Here is a 24,622-nt window from a genome sequence, read left to right on the forward strand (position 1 = left end):
CTGAACCAAGGACATGTCCCCTGCTTGTCCCCTTCCTGGCTATTTTAGGTCTGGGGTTTGAGGACTCCCCAGACCCATTGGTTCTGATGTGTAGCAGCTTTTCTTCTGCAATGTGAGCTTTTTGGGTGGGAACCAAACCTCTCAGACCCCTCCAGCTTCTGCTGCTTTGCCTCTTGAGCATCTGACCATGATGTGGCAAGTGCAGCTGCTTCTACCACAAGCTCTCGGTACTCAGGGCAGGGTGTTGGAGGAGACAGCATGATCCTACAGGTATAAATCTTCCTGCTCTAAACTTCCCACCCCCTTATGTTTTTTCCTCATTGCTCAGAACTTGGCAGGACTTTAACTGTGTGCCCTGGAGTTTCTCTGGGTGGAGGCAGGTTTGGCGTAGAGCTTGCTAAAATGAGCAGAGTGGCTCAGGAAAAAAAAGCCAGTGTCGTCCTCCACTGCATGTGCAAGAGAGATTTTTGGAGGTGCCTCTCGGGTTCTGGCACTCTGGAAAAGCATTGGAAACTTGGCAGTGGGGCTGTCTTGTGTCATCCTCATGAAAATTCAGTCAAATTGGGAGCAGAGACTGATCTGCTTAGCAGGTCTCTGAGAACTGTTTTGGCAGCCAAGTCCTGGAGAGCGGCTGCTGGCCCTGGGGTGCTGCAGGCTGTGTCCCCTCTGGCCCTTCTTCGCTGGAGAGTTTTCCTGGACAGCAGCTACCATGGAGCTGGAACAGGGGAAAATGTGGCCTGTATGGAGCACAAGGTCTGTGGGATTGGAGAGACTGTGGGACCTGACTTGGGACAGCCCAGCAGAGCTGTATGGTCTTTGTGCACATTGGAGAAGGTGCCATATTATCCACCAGACTTTTTTTTTTCTTTTTCTCCTCCCCAGATGGGATTATCTATGCTCTCGTGGCGCTTTTCCCAAGTTTAAGGGTGTGAACACTAGTCTCCTGGCTTTCTTCCAGGCTGAAGGATCGCTTTTGGCATCCCTTATTTTTCCCTTCTGCTGCTGGGTTGTGCTCAGCAGGGCTCCTTCCCGGGGCTGGTGGGCTCTGTTCTCCTCCAAGGAAGGTGCTAGCAAGGGTGCTGGGAGGATGGCAGGAGGAACATGAGCCTTACTGGACCTCCAGGACGTCTTTCGGGGTGGGTTGGAGCCACCAGCCACGCTGCCTGTGGCTGGGTAACCGGCGCAGGCGGGGAGGCAGGCTGCTTGAAGTCAGCGGGAGCTTTCCCTTTGATTCAGCCAAGGCTCGGATCAGCCCCTGGATTTTGGGAAGGACTCTGTGAACCTCCACATCCAGCTGCTGGTGTGGGGATTAACGCTGGGAGGCGTGGGTGAAAATCTGAAGCTGTGAGCGGTGCGGCGCGGGGGCCTGGTGGCCTTGGGCACGTGGTGGGGATTACAGGCAGACGTTCTCCCCGCTGCTTGCAGCCACGGTGCTGGATGTGCCTTTAGGGCTGGGATATGGGGGGTTTTGGGGTCTGCACATCCCTCCTGAAGCAGAGGAAGCCGCCCTGCTGTGGGTGAAGGAGGAAGGGGGCCTGTGGATCTCTGGTTTCAGGTGCGAACCGCTTGCCGGCGACCCCGCAGAGGAGACGACAGCCGGCAGCCACCACTGGCTGCCAGGGACTTGCTGTGCGTGAGCTGCCGGCGGTGAGGAGGGGAGGCCCCCAGCCCCTGCTCCAGAGACCCCTGCCTGCCTCTGCCCTGCCCAGGGCTGGTTTTCGGGGGTGCAGGCATTCCAGGAATTTGTAAGGAATTAGGGGGCGGACGGGGAAGAGCGGGAAGACTCCTGCAACATGAACCATCTGGCCTCCTCGGTCTCTGTGCGCGGCAGCGTCTGGGATAAAGGAACTGATTGAAAACAGACTTTGTTCGAGACAATAAAACCGTATTACTCGTTAATGAGAAAATACATTCGAGAGCCGAGGGCCTGGGGCAAGCTGGGTGTTCTCCTCCTGCTCCTTTCGACCCTCACACGGCCTGGTGCCATGTGTTTGCTTGGTGAGCCGGGGTGCTGCCAGTGAGTGTGCTTTAAGCCAGACACGCTTTGCTGGGGTGCATGCCCTGCTCCCCCATCTCACGGCAGAGGAAAGCGTGATCCCAGCAGGGAGGCAGAAAGCACCCCACAGCCATGCCTGACAAGGGGTTCTTGCTCATTTTGCACCCTCTTTGTTCCCACTTGTGTGCTCAGCCTGGGAGCCTGCGGGGCCTCGTACTCATGCAGCTCCTCTCTCCTGGTACGTAAAGCAGGTTTGGGCTTGTTCCATGGCCGTGGGGCAAGCAGCACAACCTGCCTTCTCCTCCGCCTGGTACAATGCTCTCTGAGCAGCTGCAGGAGAGCCCTGCAGCCTGCACTGACCCTGGTGAACCCGTAGCCTCAGGGACCCCAATGTGGTGCATTGCTGTGGCTGGTTATCAGATCCTGTGGGCTCTGATTTCCTTCTCCTCATCAGCTCCTGCCCATGTTTGCAGGATGGACAGATGCTCTGCCTCTGCCCCAGTGGGTGCGTGGGCTTGCTTGGGTGGCCATGGCTTGGCAGAGCATCCGTCTGGTTCTCTCCTTGCTTTTTGGGTCCTGGTCTTCCCCTGTTTCTCCTTCTTTGTGCTGGTTGTGGGAGTCTGTGCGTCCTCTGCTCTGCACCGCATCCTGCAAGGGAGCTGTGTGCCCCGGGGAAGCCAGGATGGATCCTCACCTGGAGGACGCTATTGATTTGTCCAGGCTTAAAGTTAGGCTTCAGTGATCCTATGGCTAGGCTTTTAGCTTTTCTGGCACCCTGTTTTTTTTACTGCAGGGTTGACCTTTGCCAAGGGGTCTGGGGGAGGAGGGAGCTCTGGATCAGTTCCTGGTAATGGCAGAGGTTTTTAAGGGAGAGGTAGGGATTTCGAAGGTCGGGATGGGGGCGGCGTGTGTCTGGAGTCTGTACCTCCCAGCCTAACATTTTCTGAGATCTTTCTTCACCTCGGGCGGGAATGGGGAGCTGATGGTCCACGACAAAGGCCCCTTTTCTTCTCTGGGCTGGTGTTTTCATAGTGTTTGGTTACATCCCCCTTGCTTTCGGGGTGGGCGGGAAGGGGGCATTGATAGAACCTGACACAGCCTACATGATGTAATGTTATTTTTTTGGTACTGAAACGAGGCAATTTTTCACTCAAGGTCAGCAGAATTTATGTCGAGCCCTGCTGGAGGGAGGGAGCCTAGGCTGGGGGTACAGGATGGGGTCTCCAACCCGACCCTATGCACCCCAGTACCCCCTCCAGTCCTGCCCCAAACCCCTCTGCCTGTGCAGAGGTAACAAACATATCACCCTGGATCCTTCCCTGCTCCCCCTACTCCTTGCCTTGTGCTTGAACTGAAATATTTTAATTAAAATGGATTCTGTTGGGAGTGTGGAGCCAGGGAAGCCTGCTGCAGGCCCTGCTTTTGGTGCTCGGGCCCTCAACATCTGTTTCCTATTGAAAACTCTTTGGAAAGGAGAGCTGGCCCCTCCTCCCATCCCCAGTTTCAGTCCCTTTGGAGACTCAACGCGCAGCCCGGCCTTGCAGGGGTTTGTCCCCCGCCCAGCCTCCCCCAGCCCAACTAGAGTTTTGCTCAAATAAAAATAAACAAATGAAGTTGATTGCGGGCAGCAGGGAGGCTCAGGTCTTGTGGCATGCATGGGGCTTTATCAGCATGATCTCTCTGACCCAGGGGAGCTGGGGGGTGAGGATGGGGGTCTCCAAGCTTGCCCAGCAAGGAGGGCAAAAAATCAGTAGGCTTGCTGCTGGGGAAGCTGCAAAAGTGGGGTGTGGTGGTGTGCATGGGAGAAGCTGTTCGTGTCCTATAAAGAAAAGCTGTGCCTGTTTCTGGTATCTTAGCCATTAGCATCTCCTCTGCTTGCTGCTAGGCTCTTTCCAGCTAGCATGGTCCAAGGTGGGGGGGGCTCTAGGGTGGCTTGGCTGGCTGCCCTCTGGGTGGGGGATATTTAGAAAAACCTTCCTAAGTGGACAGGGTAGTTACATGTGGGCCTGTAGGGATGAGGTCTCCTGTGCAACAGAAGCATCACTGTGGTCCTTCAACAATGTGTTAAAATTGTTGATATTTTGGGAGGGGCTGCTCCAAAGGAGAAACATGGCTGTGTGAGTTGGGGCAAGCTGGGATGTGTAGAGGGGGCAGTGCTGGACCTGCATGGGGGGAGGACGTGGTGTGGTGTCAGTGGCACTCTGGTTTGGCCCATGCATGACTTGGAGAAGCCGAAGCATGGACCATCTTGTGCTGGACTGGCTGGAGAAGGCTGAAGCATGTTGAGAGGGCTGTGGAAGGCAGTGCTTTACTCAACAACCTGGTGAGATCTGGGCAACTCATGCACCATGAGAAAGAACACCCACCAAGGCTTTTCCACTGCACCAACAGAGATGTTGATGGGTCTGTAACCACTCCAGGCTGGTTGCACGATAGATGTGCTGGATAAAGGCAGTCTGTGGTGGCAGCCTGTGAAATGGCTCTAGAATTTGAACAGATTTGTTGCTGTTGAGGTTATTTGCTTCAGTTAAATCTGGCTGGTTTGCAGTCTGGATTCTCTTCCTCTTCTCTCTGACTCCCCTTCAGTCTCCCAAGCAAATACACCCTGGATTTGGGCCCATGAGAGCAGTAGAGGCCCTGTCTGGAGGAGTTGCACCCTTCATGTGCTATGTCCCCGGCCTGGCTGGGGTGGAGGGGACAGGAGATGGGTGGGTTGGAGAGGGGAGGTCAGAGGACCACGTTTCCAGGAAGGTCACTGTGCTGCCGGCGTTTGCCGTGGAAAGCCGGAGGTTGCGGCGTGTCCAGATGTGAAGAGGTCAACCCTGCGCCCTCCTGCATGGGGAGGGGAGAGGTTTCTCTCTGGCCATTTTAATGGAGTGCTGCCACCATTTGGGAGCACGGGAGGGAGTGGGAAGAAGATGAAACATGGAGCAGGGGTTAAAGATGGTTGAAAGACTGTAGGGAAATATATAAACCTGTAGCCTGCGAGTGCTGATTGTCACTGCAATAAAGGGTTTTAAAAAAAAAAAAGGTTGTTTCTCTTCCCTTTTCTGGAACTTTTTTCTGACGTCTTTCAAATCAAAAAGCCTTATCAAGTGTTCGTGACTTTTCTTTTTTGTGATTGTTGCTTTTGGCTCGAAAGGCAGGAAGCGAACAAAAACAGTCTGTGCTGTGCTTAGTGCCATAACCCCTCTCCCCAAAACACTGCATGCTTTCCAGTGTCCATATTTCAATGCGGTGTTACAGTTGGGGTGGCAGGGAAGGGAGGCTACCCAAGTGTGAACAAAGACATCTGCTTTCTTGGGGAGACCCCTTGGTCCTGCTCTGGGGTGTTGCTGACCTCCCTGCAAAACTGCTGGGTGACAGTGGTTCCTAGTTGTGTAGTGACTGAAGAAGGGAGATTTGGCTGAAATGATGATGTGATGGGCAGGTCTTGGATGGCTGGTCCTCCTCCATATCCTGGCTCAGTTGAGGTACTGGTATCACCATCCTGATGGCCAAAGATGAGGCACAGATGCCCTAGAGCCTTCCCTAAACAGGGGTGGTGGGGAATAAGCCCCTTTCCCCAGGATTCCTGTTCCCGTAGGCTACCAACCGATCCTGCACTCTCCTGCCTTGTATTTTATCTTCCTGGTGATAGTTTCCTGGCTGTGATGCTCCTCTGGTATCAGGACCAGCTGCTGTGCGAAGGCTCGCGCATGTGTGGGACACGAAGGTTGTGTGTATGAATGAGTAAGGACTTGGGAAGAGTCTTAACACCGCATTTATCTCATGGAAGAGGAATTTTTTGATGAAGAGTCGCAAAATCATCCATCTTCCCCCTGTTTTTGCAGTGGTGTCACCCACAAGGATGTATCCTACCAATTTCTTGGGGGTGTCTCCTCAGATGTGTGCGTAAAAAGCCCCTGGGATGCCTTTGCCAAGCTTGTTTTATGTCTTTGTTCTAAAGAAAAGTTGCGTGTTGCTTCATATTTCCAAGCTGTTGCTGCAGTGGTGGTGGTGTTTGCTCTCAGCAGCTGAAGAAAAGCTCTTGGTTGTTTCTCCGCTCGACCTTTGCATTAACATCTGGACAAAGATAAATGCATATGTCGGTTGTTCTCGCTTGCTTTGACATCCTCACAGCTTTAATGAAACAATCATTTCTAACCTGGAGGAGCGGTGGCCCCGGATTGCAGTGGGGTTTGCTCCCCACTTCTCCCCAAACGGCGAGTGGCGCGTGGGGAACAAACTCTGTACGAACTTGGCGCAGGCGGGGGGAGCGTAAGTGAAAGCTAATTGGAAGCAGCCCTGACTTGCACTCTGCTGGAGCTATTTACAATATCTTTCATGCGGTGACTTATTGAGTTATTCGCTCAAAGGAAAAAAAAAAGAATACAGTCCCTGCTTATTTATAGCAACGGTGGTAACCACTGATACATGAGCTGGCTTGGATGTGGAAGCATCTGTCCTGGTCAAACCTTTTGGCTCTTAATTCACATCCTTCACCCCTCAGCCTGGGATGCATTGAAGCACATAAGTGAATATTGCTGTTTGGGGGTTGCATTTAGGATCTAGAGACCTTCCAGGCCTGTGGTGCGATGCCTGATGGCTGGTGGTTTTTCATCATGGGTTTAACTGGGGTGGTTGCTTGATGTTGCACAGTCTGAGGGTGGTGCCTGGCATTGCATCAGACCAGGTTTGTCTTGGAGCTGGAGGGAGGGAGCGCTCAGCATTGGTTCCAGAGGAGAGAGGAATGTTCATGTCTTGCACTGGGTTTTGTGTGCAGGGTGTCCTTGTGTGGAGCAGAGCTGGGCTAAGTAGGTGTGACGGGCATCCCAGGGTCAACCAGACACAAAAAGGTTCAGGTGGGGATACAGATCTGTGCCATGGGGCTGATGTCTTGGGCGGACCCCAGCCATCACTGCCATTTTATCCAGAGCACAAAGACGATACGTTCAGAGTTGCAATCACCATACCCAGATTGTGGAAATGTTCTTTTAGTCCGGTGAAGATGCACAGTGTATGTGGAGTGTGTGCCTGCCTGCAGATGCTTGTTCCACCTTCCACATCACCCTGGTTTCCCAGCAATTGGCTTCTGCCTCTTGCCGATCTTGTTATTGTTTTTTTAAGCCTGGCACCGATGCTTTTGATGTTCCCAGCCTCCTATCTCTGCACGGCTCCTGCAGTACCAGCCCCGTGCCTTTCATTACCGCGTTAACAAACTCGAGTCGTGCCTAACGAGGACGCCTCATACGTTATGCTAATGATCAAGAGACATGTTAATGATATTTTAGAAGCCTAATTAGTGGAATATATAACTATATGCAATTTGGTAATGGACTGTGACAAGAAGTTGTTAAAAGGGGGCTTGACAAATCCAGTTGCATGTGGCCTCAGACAAACAGTTGCTGAGAATAGATGGAGACGCGGGGTCTCTGCGTGCCTCTGCTTGCGTCTCGCCTCCCCACACTAAGGGATGTGGTTTTTGGCGCCTGCGCTCATCAGCCTGACTGGCACAAGCTGGTTTGTTGGCTCTACATTTTTCTATTCTGCTTCTTGAACTGACGTGACCAAAGCTTCAATTTATGGGCACAGTAATTTTCTCTCTCTGTCTGTCGATATCTGCACGCATACGTATAAAATACAGTCGGTCTGTCCACATGGGGAAGCTGCGCTGCGTATGGCCGGAGCTGTGGTGGACCTGCTGTTCTCCACCACTTGGGAGGAGGCAGAGGAATTGTCGGAGCCGCACCAGGTCTCTTGCGTGCTGTATGTGTCCCATGAACATCTCACTTAGTGGCAGCTCTTCCCGAGGTAGATACATAGCTGTACTTGAGCTTTCGTGACTCTTGGTCCATGGGAGAGGACCAGAAGTCATGCAGGACTTCTGTGAAGCAGATCCTGAAAGCACCACCTTAGATGTGAGTGTTGGCGGGGAGGTGGGCTCCTTGGGACCTGTTTCTCTTCCCTGAACAGTGGAGAGAGCAGCCTGGCTGTAGATACCTCCCAATGGACAACTACAAATACTAGGGTTTTTTTGTTTATGTGCTTCATACAAGGCTTGAAAGCTGGTTGCCTGGTTCAAGGCCAGAGCTGAAAGTTTGGAAGTCTGACCTTCTGTCTTGGCTCGGCCAAGGGTAGTTTGAGCCTTAAAAAAACGGGCTGGATATGGGCTTGAAGAAGCACAAGCTGGAGGGTATGATTTGTTGGCCAGCATCTCTGATGACTGGACTCCATGGCCCGTCCAGTGGGGATGTGAAAAACCATAAAAAGGTGTCTTATTCATCCCCCTGTGTCATAGGTGGGAGCAGAGATGACCTGCTAACAACAGCAGGGTGGTTGTTATCCATCCCATTTCAGACTCTTAGAGGTTATAGACTGATGCTTTGTGTGTCTGGCATCTCTTCTGCTTAGTAGAAGAGCCTTCTTCTGGCGTCCCATGAGAGAGGAGAAACCTGGTTTCTCTTCCAGGCTCTGCTGCATGACCTGGGGCAAATTGTGTTGCTGCTGTGCTGGAACATCTCATGTGGGGATAAGGTGACTGTCCTTCTCTGACAGCAACTGAAAATAAGAGTGGGGGCAAAGGGTTAACAGAATTAATTCCCATTGCTTGTGAAGCAGTGCCAATTATTAGATTTTATTTCTTGATATCAAGCCTAATTTTTGAATGTCCTTAATGACTTCCCAGTTTTCCCAGCTGTATCCTGAGAGCTGCACTATTTCATTACTTTGTGCCTCTTCGGATGTATGACTTATGTACCTGCCCTAAAATCGAGACTTTAATAAGATTAAATTCCCATTTAAACTCTCACTTTCTTATTATATGAATATGTGCACACTACCTCTCTCTGGGAAGGAGGCACTGAATCAGAGGGACGGGGAAAGATGTACGTGGCCTTTCAAAGGGTTTCTATGCAGAGGGAGGGCTGGATGAGAGCAGTGGGATCAGATGTTCTGCTCCTGTCCCGTGTGGCCATCCAGGGGTCCTGCCTGTTCCAGCCGGGAGCAGCGATGGGTCCATGATGTGGAGCTGACCCCGAGGCACCTCACTGCCATTGGGGCTGATCGAAATGTTTGAATCAGGAATTTGTAATGGCTTGTAGAACTTTGATCCTGTTGATTTTTCTTCTCCCTTTAAATATATATATTTTTAAAGATGTTAAATTTCTTTTACTTATTTGATTTTTTTTTTCCCCCTGCTAATAACTAAATTATAATAAGGCTCCCAGTGGGATTTAAAAATATTTTAAAAAACCCACATAAAAAACCCTGCAGAAATTATTCCCCCATTTTTTTTTTTGTTGTTTTTTTTCTTTTCTTTCGAGTGCAATCCGTTCTGCATAATAGCTCTTTGTCTGGCTGGCAGATAGGCACGGGGGAGGCCAGGAATTGGCGGCGAGGCAGCGGCAGCGCACAGAAGACTTTCGTGCCGTCCTCGGCCAAATGGCACAAAGTTCTCCTTGGGGGGTGATCTCAAACTGCGCACCCCCGAGCAGCGTGTGGGCTTCGTGCCTGGGTACCACCCTGCTGGGTTTGTGCTGGGGTTTAGATGAGTTCACGTCACCCAGCATCCCTGCAATGAGACAGGTATAATGAAGCAAGAGAATCTTTACACTCCACGATTTCATTCCATGGATCAAAGATCAAAGCAGAGGAATACACAGTGACCATAAAATTAACTGCTTTTTCAATTTTACAATGCTTTCAGTGATAAAGAATCATATAAATTTAATATTAATTAAACACTTAGCTTTTAACCTCCTCTTGCATCTACTTTTGGCTCCTTGTTGGGGAAAAATTAATTGGGCATCTTAAATCTTGCGTTACTAAATGCTTTGACAAGGGGTTTCAAAAGCACTTAGAACTTGAGCAAAATGTATTTGCACCATTCGTCCTTCCACTCACCTAATTGAAAATCTTAGAGGGGAAAGGGAGGGGGCAGGGAAGAAGAAAGAAAAAAGTACCATTTTATGGGTTTGTTTCTTAAAAGGAAAAAAAAGGCAGGGGGGAGGAAAAAGGCATAACTTATAGCTGCTCTTATGGTCTCTCGGCTTTAATTCAATTCCCGTCACACTTAACACCTCGCAAAATGGAAGCGATTGATCTTCTATTACAGATGGCCTATCGATCGGGAGCTGGGGTGCTGGCGGCACGCTGCCGCTCGCTCCCGTGGTGTGAGCATCTCACCTCCGTCTCCAAATTCTCCTCCGGAAAAAAACCTGTCCGCCTTGTGCATTGGTTGTTTGGGGAAGATAAAAACATCAGTGCATGTCTCTCCCTGCCTACCGATATGGTAATGTATATTATTAGCTTCCCAACCATTGAAACGCAGCTGCCTTTGAGGTAGAGCCCAGCAAGCGGCTTTTTAGTGGCAAACAGCAACACTTCATGAATGTGTGAGGAAGGAATTGCAAAATACTACTGTCACGATCCAAACCAAAAAGATTCAATGGGAGGAAAGCTCTTGGAAATCAGTAACGTTGCAAAAGACCTAAGGAGCCCAGCAGAGAGCAAATTAGATGTGTTATTTGCAGTGTGGTTTGGCAAAAAGGGTAGCAGTGGGCTTCCTGGGCTGCAGAGGCCACACTTGATAGAGCAGGAGAGATCTTAGTTCCTTTTCCTAACTGGATATGGCATGTGTCTCCAGACGTCTTATTAATGCAATGATACTGGTGAAATAAAGGGAGTTTCCGGAACTCCAGATATATGGGAATGGATCTAGGGAGTTACGGAGAGAAATTGTTGCTCTGTGGCGGAGCCTCATTGACTTTCCTGGCAGACTGGGAGACTCACCAGCCACCATTCTCCAAGTGGATGTAGGTGCGAACACGTGGTAGGAAACACCTGGACTGAGACTTACGGAATACTTCAGCAAATAAACAAATGAGCAACTCCAGGATGTTGAGTAGACAAATGCCACTTTACCTGTTTCTAGCATTTCTTTGCACAGCACTGGTGTTTCACAGCATCTTTTGTAAAAGAAAAAGAATAATAGCAGCTGAAGACCTTTTATGAGCTTCTCTCTTGTGGTCTTGGCTGAAAATTACAGAGAGCGAGTCTCTGAGTGCACGTTAATGAGGCTGTGCAAGCACGAAACTACCCATAGCTTGATGGAGAGCCCGGCAAATTAGAGGCATCCCTAAACCAGGCTTGTGGGTGGACGTGGTCTAGGGCTAAACTTCTGAATCAGGACTTTGGAGCAGCATGGAATTAATGATTAATTGGTTGGTCTTCTATTTGGGATTCTTGATCTGAGTTTGCATTCAGACTTTTCCCATGATTTTGGGGATGGCTAAAGAGCTTTTTTTTTTCCAAAAAACAGCTCTTTCTTGTCAAGTTCAGGGAGCATGTGTTGCTGCATTGCTTCTGCCTGGACAAGCTGCTGAGGGGTGTGGGTGTCAAGTGGTGGGGAGCTACCAAATGGGTAACACAGAACTCTCCCCAGACTAGGAACCAGGCGGTGAAATTCAGGATGCGCAAGAGATGAATTGAAAAGTGAGGCCAGAAACAGGGCCTAAGTAGCATTGCAGGGGATTGTGCTACAGGGGTGGAAGTTGTAAGGGGCTGGAGGGATTTTGCAGCATGCTGTGGGGTTGGCATTATTTTATATACCTTTTCTTCTGTTTTGAGCTGTTTGCAGGGTCCGTTTTAAATTGGGGAAACGGGGAGAAGCAGAATAACCCAGTGCAGGTCATCATGTTGGTTTTTCTTCCATTTTTTTTTTTTTTCATCTTGGCTGGTTGACCACTTATATTTTTAAGAGGGGATGTCATACTTGATGCTGCCCCTGATGAGGATGCTGAGAACCATCTGGTCCAGCAGACCCTTTTAAGGACTAATACTTTAAAGGACCAGTGTGACACAGTGCCTGAAGTGGGCAAAAGCTCTTTGCTAGAGGGACACAGCCTCTGCGCATGGCAGCATTCAGATAACAAGGCAGGGCCAACAGAATCTTTTCTGTACCATTTTAGGCTGCTGGAAAAGCACCTAAGTCGTGGCACTGGTTGTTTATGGCCAAGCAGTGCCCTGTTTTCCCTCTCCTGGGCTGTATACTGTGGAAGCAGGGGCTGCTCATCTTCCCATGCTGACCAGGCTCCCTCAGTTCAGCCCTGGGAAGACGAGCTGTGATGTGTGTGAGCACTTTACCTGCTGGGCTCTCGCCCTCTCCTCGTGGGCCAAGGGGCTGACACTGAGACTCTGTGTCTTGGTGGATTGATTCATTCTAAAATCTCTTGGGTTAGATGGAAGGTGATTGTGAAGGACTGGATAGTGTTGATGCTGCAGTGGGCTCTCATGGGTGGTGTTTGGGAGGGATGAGGAATGTCCCCACCTTCAGGTGTGCAGATAAATCCCAGGCTGTTCATATTTTGGATTTGGGACTCAGTCCTTACTTGTAGACCCATTGTTGGTGCATTAATAAACATGTTACTAGTCAGGATGCATTTTCAAGCAGGACTATACAAAGAATGCGCCAGTATCCAAATGCACCTCTGGAGTTTGATGCTAAGCATCCCACATCACCACGGACATTGGCTCACTTCCTTATCACCCTAAAAACCACCAGTGCTGGACTTGAGGCTGGCTGTTGCTTAAATAAAAGGCTTAGGTTCCCCTCAGCTCTCTGTATGCAGCTGTGGAAACACTTTGATAAGGGCTTATCCTCCAGGATCTGTAAGAAAAGTCATTGAGAAACAGCATTACACCAGCGAGGGTTTTCTAAATAGTCCTTTGTGCTTCTGAGTTTAAGATCATGTTAAGGGGAGGACATGGTGTGGAGCTGCTCGCCTGCCGTCCCCGCCAGCGGCAATAACCAGTGGAGCAAAGCACTTTGCACGGTTGGAGGTGTGATGCTGTGAAGGAGGTGGGGGTCAAGACCTTAAAAGACATGGGGAGGGATCGGCAGAGTGCTTAAATCAGGGTATTCATGCTGGTGATGGAGGAGCTTTACCCATTTATACCAGCTGGGACTCGTTTTTCTGCTGAATGCCCACAGCTGTGTGCAGGCCAGCAAGCACAGAACTGCTGAGTTTGGCTTGTGTTTAAACCCCTTTGGTCATGCCCCTGGATTGCCCAAGACTTGCTCTCAGAAGCTGAGAAGCCTCATTCCTAGCCAGGTTTGAGACATGGAGTTGGGATGTGGAACAGCTGAAATGCTTTTAAAAATTTTAGTTCTTCTTCAGGATCTTAATTCTCCAACAGAGGTGTGCTGAGCATGTGCCTACAGTGCATGTATATGCACATTTGGCTTGTGGTGGGTGTAACACAAGCCTCGAGGAAATGATTTCATGCTTTAATGAAACCTAGAGAAATTCAGATTTTGGTAAGAAGAGGAAATGTTTCAGTTTTGGTTGGTGCCTGAAGCTAAGCAGCTTCGGGTGCTGGAGGAGGATCGTCACAGTTCCAAAGAGGTCACAAGCAGCATGGATAATGACAATGTTCATGGCACGTTTGCAGATGCAAGAGGTATTACAGTAAGGTTTTCTTTTTTTCTTAATCAAAACCTCTTGAATTCAGCAGGAGCAGCGCACGTGTCAAGCCTTAACCTTCTCAGCATAGAGATCCGATGGCATGCAGACTGGCTGGGATGAGTGTTTGAAAGTGGGGCACAGCTTGTCCCACCAGCCTTTACGCTGGGGGGACCCTGCCATCCTGGCAGAGCTCTCCCGGCCGAGCATATCCCTGGACCTTTTTACTTTGGGGGGGCAAAAATTAATCCTGAATTGTTGGTTTTCTCCCTCCTGTGCTCAGGTCACAGGAGGGCCTGAATATGGATATGGTTCAGTACCGGTCACTCTGCCAGCTCTGGCAGGAGGAAGAAAATGTTTGAATTTGGGTCAGTCACTCACCGCTGCCCCTCGGGGAGGCTCTGGTTTCTTGTTCATAGCTCTCTAGAAGAAGCGGATCACCAGGTTACAGTCAGAAAGGATTTCAAAATGTGCGGAAGCTCTCGTTACCTGCTCCAGCCATGGAAAATTAACTCTGCGCATGCAGTTTGCTCCAGGGAACTTTGCAGTCTTTTGCTCTTAATTCACGGTATTTTCTCTAGCTTTTCCCTCTAGTCCCTTTGCCATGAATGTAAGTAAAAGGAAAAAAGAAGGCAGGCAGCGGTGAGGAGAAAGTGGCTGTAAAAGGGGCATAGACTCTTTGGCCTGCCAGGGTTATTCAGCCCTGAAAGGGGAGTTAAAACCGGCCTCATCCCAGCACTGGCAGCACCTCCAGCTCTGCCTCCTCGGCTGTGCCCCATCGCCATCCCCATCTACCTGAGGCCCAGCTCAGTGTTGTGTCCCTCTCGTATTCTCTGTAGGGTGCAGAAGGCTCCATGCTGCGGCTGGGTGCATGCAGGGGGAAGGAGAACCTGCCACCCTATTCCCAGCCCCTGGGGACATCGATGCCGACCTCCCCTGTCTGCTGCTCACCCCGCCTCCCGTTCTTCTTCCTGCCGTCGGAAGGAGAGAAAGAAAAGGAGGAACAACCATATGAAAAAAATGTTAATTTATTAATCACGGAATATATAGCAGTTCATCTGAAATGCTGTTGCTATGCCAACACCCTGGGAGTTTATTTTCTTAATCCAGGAGCGAAGCGTTTGGTCCCCCGCTCTCCTGCTGAGCTATTTGAATATGTTGCTGCTGCCGCCGTATCTGTTTAAAAGGGGGAAGGAGGGAAAAAGGGAGGAAAAAAAAATAAAGTAGGCTAAACCAGCAAAGCAGTCAGATGCAAAGCAGTAAGAAGCCTTTCTCAGTACGACTTAGTAAAAATGACACAAATTAATATACTCTACTTAAACCAGACCAAGATTAATGCTTCTCTTTCAGAGCAGCTTAGTCCAACTGTCACTCGACAAGCGTTCGTCGGACAAAATCAACACTAATCAACATTTATTCCTCTCTTGCCCTTGGGTCTGAGGAGCGTAGAGCGGGCTGTGCCATTCTCCGGCTCGTCTCGCCACGCTTTTCACCCTCCATCCAGCTTCGCCATATATCACCCTTCCTCTCTGTGCTTCTGCTTGTACGGATCCACACGCTCAGCTATCAGGCTACATTAGAGGCATGATAGATTTTCTGTTTTAATTTACATCTATTATATTACAACATAACAGATCTTGATTCAGTAGAGACCAGTGTCTCTTGTAGCCAGGCTCTTTGGGAAGATTTCTACGTTAACTTATCAAGGCTGGTTGATGTTGGGAGGACAAGGTCCCAACGCACCGGTAGTGCCATCTTCCCATTTCTCGTGCAGGCATGGTGCAGCTGCGAGTCAGACACGTGTAGTGTGGCGGGTTTTTGCTGAGATCCACAGCTCATTTCTGGTGGCCAGGGTACCTTCACGGCAGGGAAGTGATAGGTCTGATCTAAAGCCTGCCTGGAACATTTCTCGAGATCTTGACAGGGCTGCGCACTGGCTGACTTTCCCTTTGAGCGTTAGGTCTGCCTTGTCTGGTTGTCCAGAGGGTCTGTGGGGAACAGAAAAAGGCAGAAGAGTGGAAGAAACTGGAGCGTGTTGTGTTCGTTTCCTCTCCGATGAGCGGAAAACTGGTGAAGGTCATAATGCTGCTGTGCTCAGCTCGGTGTAGTTTGAAGAGCTCTTCCCGTCCTTGCAACCTTTGGTTATTAAAATGGGAGGGAGGAGAATCCCTCCTCCACCTTCCCATTTTTGCATTTTGTGTTCAAAGCTTTTTTTCCCTGATTTACCTGGCAGAGCACTCACTTGGGGTTTGGATGGTCTATATTTGACTTTTTTTCCAGTGCCATGGATAGCTGCGTAAGCTTGGACAAGACTTTGTCTTACGGTCTCCTAAATGGGAGTGTACAGGAGTTAGGCTCTTGGGCAGAATAAAATCAAGGTGGTTCTTGCTCTCCTTAGTCCATAGAGGACAGCAGCTTCGCAGGCTGAAGGAATAGACCAAAAGCCACGTGAGAAGTAGTAACAAACACAATGTTCAAGCAACCTCCTCTACAGGTTGCATGTACAACCGTAAACCCATCTGGGGAGGTGATAAACTCACCGTTCTGATGAGTGTCCAAGAACAGGCTGGAAGGATACCTGTCAAGGATGTTCTTGTTCCAGTGTTGGAGAAGGGTCAGTCCATACATGTCCACCCACCCCTTCTGCTGCTGATTTCAGGTGTGAGGGGCCAGTCTGGTGTCAGGTTTCACAGTGTGAGCTTGGTGCTGATGTGGTTAACATCTGTGCTCATGCTGATCATGGCTAAGAAGCTGAGGTTGGCCTGTATTTGGGTAGCCCTAAGTCTAGCGGTCGCTCTCATGGGTTCACTGCCCTTGGGGGGTCCAACACGTGGTGTCCCCATTGTGATTGCTAAACTTGTCTCCTTAGCATGCTGTCGGTCTCTTAAGTCAAAGCACAGCTTGGTAATTTTGCTGGGAACCCCGTGGTCCTCTTCTGTACTGGAGCGTGCTTTTTCCCAGCCCAGGTAGACTGCAGGTTGGGCTCGGGGAGCTGGTGGACTCTCCCTCTGCCTTTCTTTATCTCTCTCTCTTTCTCTCTCTCTGCTGGTGTGAATGAAGATTTGATTAATGTGGGCACTTTAGCACAAGTGCCACTTTCCAGGCTGTAGCTCTTGGCACAGGGAGCAGAGGGGAGCGGCGGGCAGCGTCTGTGTGTGCTGGGAGGGGAGCGCCCTGCTTCCATCCCCCCAGCTCACCGGTACAGTACAGACGCTTGGTATAACTTTGCACTTCCACAGGGCTGCAACTCAATTTGAAAACAACCCCAAACTCAGGGAATAAGGAGGGGCTCTGTAGCAAGCTTGTATCTGCAGACCTACCTCATTAATTTTAATGGTGGGAGAAATTCTCCAGCCAGGGAGGGATGCTGAAGTTGGAGTGCTAGCAGCCCTCAGGGATGGAAGGACAGCAGTAAGTCCCAGCCTGTGGGAGACCAGCTGGGGACCGACCTCACCGGGAGTCCTGGCCGTTTTGGTGACTCGTAAATTAGCTGGGTTCTCGCTCCAAACAATGGTCTTGAGCAAAGGCATGGTGGGAGCTGGGACGCGTGTGGGGGACCACGGGGCTGGGTGGGGACTGCTCGCTCCAAGGCTGCTCCGGGCTGTGGGACTTTGCCAGCTCTTCAGGGAGGTTTTTGGAAAGCAGATAACATGCGCAGGAATTAATGCTGTTTGTAAAGCACTTGGAAGATGGGAAGAGCTATAGAAGTGCTGTAATTAATAGAGGTTGGCTAATTTAATGTTCTGGCTGGACATCGTCTCTGCTGATATATATGTAAGGAAAAGCACCTCCATTAGCGCTAGGGAAAATCGTTCCCCCTCCAGTGCTGGTGCTAAAGCAACCAGATTTATTTCTCTTAATTGTCTCTCCAGGCACTGAAGTCCAAATGTCCCTGAGTCTTGGAAGTGGATGTGCCTGTGAGACAGCAAAGCTTTGAAGAGTGTCCTTGCTTTTGACAGATGCCCAACTGCCCCATGGTTAAGGTGCTGCCACCTCTGTGGCACAGGTCAGGGATGGAGGACAAGTTTGGGGCAAGTATGATCCGTGAGCTTTTAATGAAAGCCACACCGATCTGGAACAAACTGGTCATTACTGGGAGGAGAAGGCAAGTTTGCCATGGAGATGGCTCTGTGCCAGCTGGGAATGGCCACAGGATTTAGGTGAGGGGATTGAGACCATCATCATCAGATTTGCTGATGACACCAAGTTGGGAGGGAGTGTTGACCTGCTGGAAGGCAGGAGGGCTCTGCAGAGGGATCTGGATAGACTGGAAAAATGGGCTGATTCCAATGGGATTAAGTTCAATAAGGCCAAGTGCCGGGTGCTGCACTTTGGTCACAACAACCCCCTGCAGCGCTCCAGGCTGGGCGCAGAGTGGCTGGAGAGCAGTCAGACAGAAAGGGACCTGGGGGGACTGATTGACAGGAAGCTCAACATGAGCCAACAGTGTGCCCAGGTGGCCAAGAAGGCCAACGGTATCCTGTCCTGTATCAAAAACAGCGTGGTCAGCAGGACAAGGGCAGTGATCCTTCCCCTGTACTCTGCATTGGTGAGGCCACACCTGGAGTATTGTGTTCAGTTCTGGGCCCCTCAGTTCAGGAAAGACATTGAAGTGCTGGAGCGGGTCCAGAGAAGAGCAACACGACTGGTGAAGGGACTTGAACACAAGAGCTATGGGGAGAGGCTGAGGGAGCTGGGGTTGTTTAGTCTGGAGAAGAGGAGGCTTAGAGGTGACCTCATCACTCTCTATAACTACCTGAAGGGAAGTTCTAGCCAGGTGGGGATTGGTCTCTTCTCCCAGGCAGTCAGCAACAGGACAAGGGGGCATGGGCTTAAACTCTGCCAGGGGAAATTTAGGCTGAATATTAGAAAGCAATTCTTTGCAGAGAGAGTGGTCAGGCATTGGAATGGCTGCCCAGGGAGGTGCTGGACTCGCCGTCCCTGGAGGTTTTTAAACTGAGATTGGACATGGCACTTAGTGCCATGATCTAGTAAACGGACTAGAGTTGGACCAAGGGTTGGACTTGATTATCTCTGAGGTCTTTTCCAACCCAGTCGATTCTGTGATTCTGTTTGGGTCCTGGGGAGGCGGAGGAAGACAACATCTCCTTGGTGGTCGTGTATGAAGTAGCAGCTGTGAGGTGTTTTCACTCTCCCTGGTGGGATACCCAAGGAGATTTGGAGGCAGCCAGTGTGAAATGGGAACTGGTCCTCTATACCAGGTGTAGACTGGGATCCTTGCAGAACCAAAAGGTTCAGAAGCTGAGTGTTTTCTGACCTGAATGTCTCGCGTTAAGCCAGATCTGGGCTGTTGTGAACATCTGCTGCTGCAGTACCGTTGCTGAGGCTGTGCATTTTAGTGACATACTTACGCTGCAGAAAATCTTACTTTTCTTTTGAGGATCTGGTGCAAGCTGTCTGCATTTGATCTGTGCTCTCATTTACCTTGCTGTGTTGAGGATGAGGTTGAACTGAAGGAGACTTCCACCTTTTGCTTCACTTTTTCCTGCTATAAATCCTTGATTTAGTTTTCTGGTAATGCGTTTCTGTACCCATGTCTCAAGAGTGCTGGTCAGCACAGCCCTCCTGGCCTCTTCTCCCAGGGTGAACCGTGATGGGGCTCAAAATCCATATATAGCTCTTGGAGAGGTTTTCTGAGATGCTGGCTGGTTTCTGTCCAGCTTTGGATGTGCTCAGCTCGCTGGGGAGCTGGGTTATTCCTTACGCCTGAATATGGTGTTGGGCCCTGCCCAAGTCTGAAGGCATTGGCCTTATATGCATAGGAACAGGCAGTTTCTATATAAATGTTTTTATAAGGGCTATAAACCATGATGCTTTGGAGTGCAAGCCAACAACTGATTACTGGGCTCCAAAGAAACCTCCCTGTGAGCATCTCATCCTGAGATCCTTCTCCATCCTTGTAGTGATACAGCTGGGGTGAGTTTGGGGAGGCAGGAGATAGCGCAGCAGGACTTTAAGTGACCTTCTCCTGAGTCACTGCCTGCCAGGGTCAGTTGGCTGCTTAGCTGCATATCAGGGATGCTTTTCCCTAGTGGTGAAAGAGCAAAGCAGAGATCCCGCTGCAGGAGGAGGAGGGGAGGGCTGGCGGCCCCCAAGGACCTGGCCTGCTGGGCTGGCTGTGTCTGGAGCTGGTCCGAAGGAGGTACAGGAGGAGATGGGGAAGGGGGGTGGTTATGCAGGAATCAGGCTGATCAGTGCTGCATTTCACAAGCCTGAGCTGGCCTCCCAGGGTTGCCTGTGCCTTGGTTTCCCCAGTTGTAGAGCAAATGATGTTACAAACCATCTTGCCCTTCTTTTTTTTTTTTTTTTTTTTTTTTTTTGGCACAAAATGCCATTGAGCCTTGGTTGAAAGGTGCCAAGGGGGTCTATGCAACAGGTAGGCAACAAGTGATGGGCTAGACAGAAAGCCTAGCTGCCAAGGCTGGCTTTTTGATGACAAGGATGCAAAGCCACGGCTGGAACAGGTCTCCCTGCAGGAGTCAGTCCAGCCCATCTGTACTTAACTGGGACCACACAACAAGGCAGCTGGCCCCAGGCCAGGAGATATTCTTGTAACTTAATAGCACCCTACAGAGACAAGCAGTGCGATAAAGGGGGTACAGATATTTTAAAAGGTATTTAGGAGCCCGGGGCTACACAAGAGGGGTCCTGCAGGCCATTTAAAAGCTGTGTGCTACCTACCTTGGTCATCTGTCCTCACGTATTCCCAAGCCACAGGGATCATGTTCCTCCAGTGAGTGCCTGGCTGGAGGCCGTGGGGTAACAGGTGCTCTCCCCTGCTGGGGCCTTGCATCTGGGCAGGGGCTGACTCAGCCCCAAAAGGTCTCTGAAATTTGGGTTAAAGTGACTTGGGAGCCTGCAGTCTAGGGTTTCCAACAGGATGGGTGCTCCGAGTCACAGGGGCTCCTTGGCGATGACTTTGTCTGAGACACATGGGGGCTTTGTTCACCCTGCATGAGATCTTCTGCATGGCAAGCATGCCATGTCTAATCCTGGAAGAATGGGGTGATTCACGGTGATCCACCAGGGATGGTGCTCAAGGCCATGTATTTCTCCTTTCTTTAAAAACAGGGCAAGGGACAAGCCTTCCTCAGCAGAGTGGCTGTGTGAGAAGGGTTTGTTAGAGCTTGGGCTTTGCTGAAGAACCTGTCTCTGCCCGGTGACCCAGCACAGCTGCTGTGGGCCATGTCCCCTGAGTCTGGAGGGGACAGCTAGCAGGAGGAGCTGGAAGATGTGTCCAGCCTACCAGGTGGGGACATGGGGAGTGCCAGGGCTGGGAGCAGTGGGGACATCCATCAACTCCAGCTGGCTGCTGGAGAGGTGTTGGAAGGTGACAGCTTTCTGTCACTGCTGACCTGAGCTGGGGTTGAACCTCTGACCTGGAGATAAAAGCCTTTCTCCTCCCTCCCCGGCTCTGGTGCCCTTTTCCTTGCCCAGGCTTTCCTACCCGTGTTCGCCCAGGTTCACAATGCAGAAAGGTCATTTATTGTGCTGCTGCCTTTCTGCATCCCCTTCCCCTTGGTACCTTCACCATGAGACCACCTGGCTCCACCAAAAGCCTACCTACCTCCTGCTTTCCTTCCTTGACCTCTGCTCACCACGACTTCAGTTCTCAGCCCCCAGAAATGTGCCAGCAGATGCGGTGTGCTGAGATGAGAGGGGCTGGTGGTCCTTTGGCTTTAGCGGCAGCTGTTGGAGAGCCCCGATGGATGATGGAGCGGTGCTTTCACCAGCCCTGCACGCCACAGAGGCATCTTCACAAAATCCACGTGGAGGGAGAAACAGGGTCCGTGCAAGCGCGCGTTACATCTGCCGCTAATTTTGTGATTGTAAACAAAGCAACAAAGGGAGGTGCTGCAGCGTGAGGATAGTTTAACCTTGATAAAACAGTGATTTCACCAAGGATGATGTTCTCCCATCTATCTTCATCCATCAAGGCGCCGTTGAAATATGCTGATGAAGCCTGTGGATTGGAGTACAGTGCAGTTAAATGGGGCGTTGCAAACGCTCTCTGTACCCCCGTGACAAGGTGGTGTTACTTACTGTCCAAATTTAGTACCGGGAAAGCACAAACCTCTGCTTTTTGCTCTGTGGGCTGGAGTGGGATGCAGCCAGGGCTGTGTAGAGTTGGAGGTGGTCGTGGCATCTCAACATGTTGCTTCGGTTTCCCCCTTTAGTGCCATTGAGATTCATGAGTGCAGAAGCACTAAATGAATTGAACTTTGCTATACAAATGCCTTCCTCTCCCTTGCAGAGGGAGAATTCAGTCATGAAAGATGCCAGAGTTGCAGGTAAGGTGCTGGTCCTCTTGACTTTAGTTGGACGTCAGCTGGAGGGTCTGGTCTGCAGAGGAGGACTCAGGAAATCCCAGGGCTTTGCTGTTTGCTTGGCTACCGCGCATTTTGCCTGCATGTGCTGTGTCGGAGGAGCAGCAATTAAGCTTTATTTATATGGGGTTTCCCAGCGTGCAGGGTGGGAAGTGACGGTACGTGGGTGTGAGCACTGCCTGTGAACTTCTCCTCAAGTTTGGGGATTAGCAGCACGGGCCGAGCGCCGCAGTCTTTTTTGGTCAGGTATCTGCAGGCTGTTTAGTGACTGCATGCGAGTGTAAATGTCAATAGGTCAGCGGTAAACTGAGCCCTGTAACTCAAACCACCGTTGTACCCAGCCCCGCTGGGACCAGCAGCATTCTGCTGGGGTGACGGTGTTACATGTGGCCCCAGCGCTTCCAGTCTGGGTTTCAGGGATGGTGTTCCTGTGTCTGAGCTTGGCTGGGCTGATGCTGAGGCAAACTGGGATCTCCTTGCCTCAGGATGGGGTGAGTGGAGCTGCAAGGAGAGTGGCTCCATTCCTGCCATGCTATGAGAGCTGCGGGAAAATAGAAGAGTGGGTGCTGCAGGTGGCATGGGTCCATCCTGACACTGGGACAAACTGGAGTTTTGGAGTTCTTTCCTAGTGCAGGCATGGCTCATCTCCAGACAACATTTCCTCCGCAACTGGGTTTGTCTTCCTGGGTCATCCTTCCAAGAGATGAGAAGATGTGAGTGTTACCTCCAGGCTTCCTTCCAGACTTGTGCTTGCAACGAGGTAAACCTTTCTGCAAAGCTGCAGCCAACAGGGCTCTGACATGACCCCAGAGCTCTCCTCCATAAATAACCAAGATGGGTGGATGCCTCCTTACAGACAAGACATATGGTGAAGGCTGGAACGCTTGCTCTGGACCCAGAGAGGGTAGCTGTTGAAGGACATATCCATCCATCCTGCTATGAGTAGGACAGAAAGTCTGATCAGAGGCAGACACCCGCTTTGATTCAAGGACAAGAGCGCTGTGATTTCACACCTTCAGAGCTTCCTCCATCTTTGGTCTTCTGGACCTGAACAGGTGCCCCTGTTCTGTGCCAGCCCCGGTCCACTCTTAGGGCTCCCAGTTGTCATTTAAGATGACGCTCAACTGTAGCAAGACCGTCCTCAGCCAGGCATAGGCAACAACATAGATGTAGTACAAAATTTGAGATCTTCTCTGTCCTGCCAGCAAACTCTTTGCTTCTTGGCAGCTCAGACTTTGTGGTGGCCTTCGTCCTCCTCAGACATTTTGTGGGACACCTTGTGAGCCAGGGGCTGGAGTGATGGGCTGGTTCAGGGTATGGACTGGTCAGCTTATAGTGAGGCTGTTTCTTCTCCCCTCAGCCTCTTGTGTTCCCACTCTCCCGTTGCTGCTTCCACTCCTGATGCATTCGGGAGCATTTGGGGGGAAAAAAAAAAGTTGACAAAAGAGATGAATTATGCATAAGGAATTAATTTCCTTGATGAATAGGGACTTGCAAACTCAATTGCCATTCGCTTTCAAGGGATGCTTGGGGGAGTGGGGGGAGGGAATAAAAGCTGAGGATGGAGCAGAGGGTGAATGGCTGAGCCTGGAGGTGTTCCTGGCCTTTGAGTGGACTTTGGGAAACAGCCCTGGGTCATTTAAACCATATGATGGGTCCCATATTCCCATCAACGTGTGGGGTTCTTTGCTGGGGTGAAAATCAGGGTGGTAAAGATGAAGCAAATCTAACAGCATGTCTGTCAGTGAGTGCCACCCTTTGCTCAGAATAGGAGGAGAAAAGGGCCAGCTGAGGACTCAGCTGTTTGAATAAGTGGGGAAACTGAGGTAGGTGTGTATGTGTGACTTGTTCAGATCGGATACAGGCCGGGGGCTGGTACAGGAGTAATGCTTGGGGCTCTTGTGCTCCACACATTTGCCTTTTATCCCTCGTGTACCCTTCCCTCCTTCATGTTGCTGTGTCTTGGGAGCACAGTCAACAACTGGGAGCACTGAGAGCACTGGAGTGAAGATGCTGTAAAAGAGCCTTCTGGAAACTTTGCCCAGCCAGAAAAACTTGCCCCCAAACCCAAGCAAGAAAATTTGGATTCCTGATGAGAAGAGAGCATGAGAAGAGACCCAAGCAGTCATCGAGCAGATGAGCTCTTGTGCCCTGTGGAAGGAAGGATCTTCCCTTAGTGGAGGGATAGAGGAATGGGTGTTTTGGAGGAAAGGAGGAGTCTGCTTGCGATGCCAGTTGCTCCTTGCTGTTGGGCAGCGGTCCTGCAAGCATCCTCTCATGTTTTAGACTCAGTGGAAGACCTCAGCATCTCCTTGATGGCCCTGCAGGCCCAGATCATGTGAGGGAAGCAGGCTGGGACCATCCTGGCCTGGTGTCTCTGCAGCTCAGCATCAAAACTGGTGAGATGATGTGAACAAACATGTTTTTTCCCAGGGTCTGCAGTTTTCCTTGCTCTTTGCAACTTGCATCTTGCCATTTAAACATTGTTCATTTGCAAACCTTCACCCCAAGTCCGTGAGTACCCAGGTACATCAGTCCTACCAAGACAGCAGAGCGTTGCTGGGTGCCTTGCTATTTCCAGAATCAAGCAGCATGGTGAACATTGGCAGAAGTTGTGCCAGGGCCACAGCGCCAGGTTTGTTGGAAGGGGACTGAGGAGTGTGGGTGCCTGGGCAAGGGTTGTTTAATCATGGGAAGAGTGGTTTAATCCCTGCTTTTCTTCTCCATCTCCTTCTCGGATGCCCTCCCCTTTCCCGGGCAGAGGGGATCGGCGGGCAGGGGCCTTTGGAAGCTGTCGCTTTGCATTGCGCGGCTGGGGAAAGGTCTCTACCTGC

The 24,622-nt window shown here is 50.7% G+C and overlaps 1 protein-coding gene and 2 long non-coding RNA genes across 6 annotated transcripts in view; 1 reads left to right on the plus strand and 2 right to left on the minus strand.

Annotated features, from left to right (window-relative positions):
- Positions 1–24,622, plus strand: part of PBX1 (PBX homeobox 1) — a 126,149-nt gene that overhangs the window by 24,601 nt on the left and 76,926 nt on the right. The window lies entirely within an intron of this gene.
- Positions 14,453–23,183, minus strand: LOC135580090 (uncharacterized). Its single transcript, XR_010474243.1, has 3 exons — positions 21,536–23,183; positions 21,029–21,424; positions 14,453–14,616 (listed from the first exon to the last, which is right to left on the minus strand). It is a non-coding gene; the product is annotated as an uncharacterized LOC135580090 (long non-coding RNA).
- On the minus strand, positions 15,309–16,116 carry LOC135580091 (uncharacterized). Its single transcript, XR_010474244.1, has 3 exons — positions 15,981–16,116; positions 15,683–15,864; positions 15,309–15,428 (listed from the first exon to the last, which is right to left on the minus strand). It is a non-coding gene; the product is annotated as an uncharacterized LOC135580091 (long non-coding RNA).

The sequence above is a fragment of the Columba livia genome, chromosome 8, assembly GCF_036013475.1.
Source record: "Columba livia isolate bColLiv1 breed racing homer chromosome 8, bColLiv1.pat.W.v2, whole genome shotgun sequence".
NCBI classification, from domain to species: Eukaryota; Metazoa; Chordata; class Aves; order Columbiformes; family Columbidae; genus Columba; species Columba livia.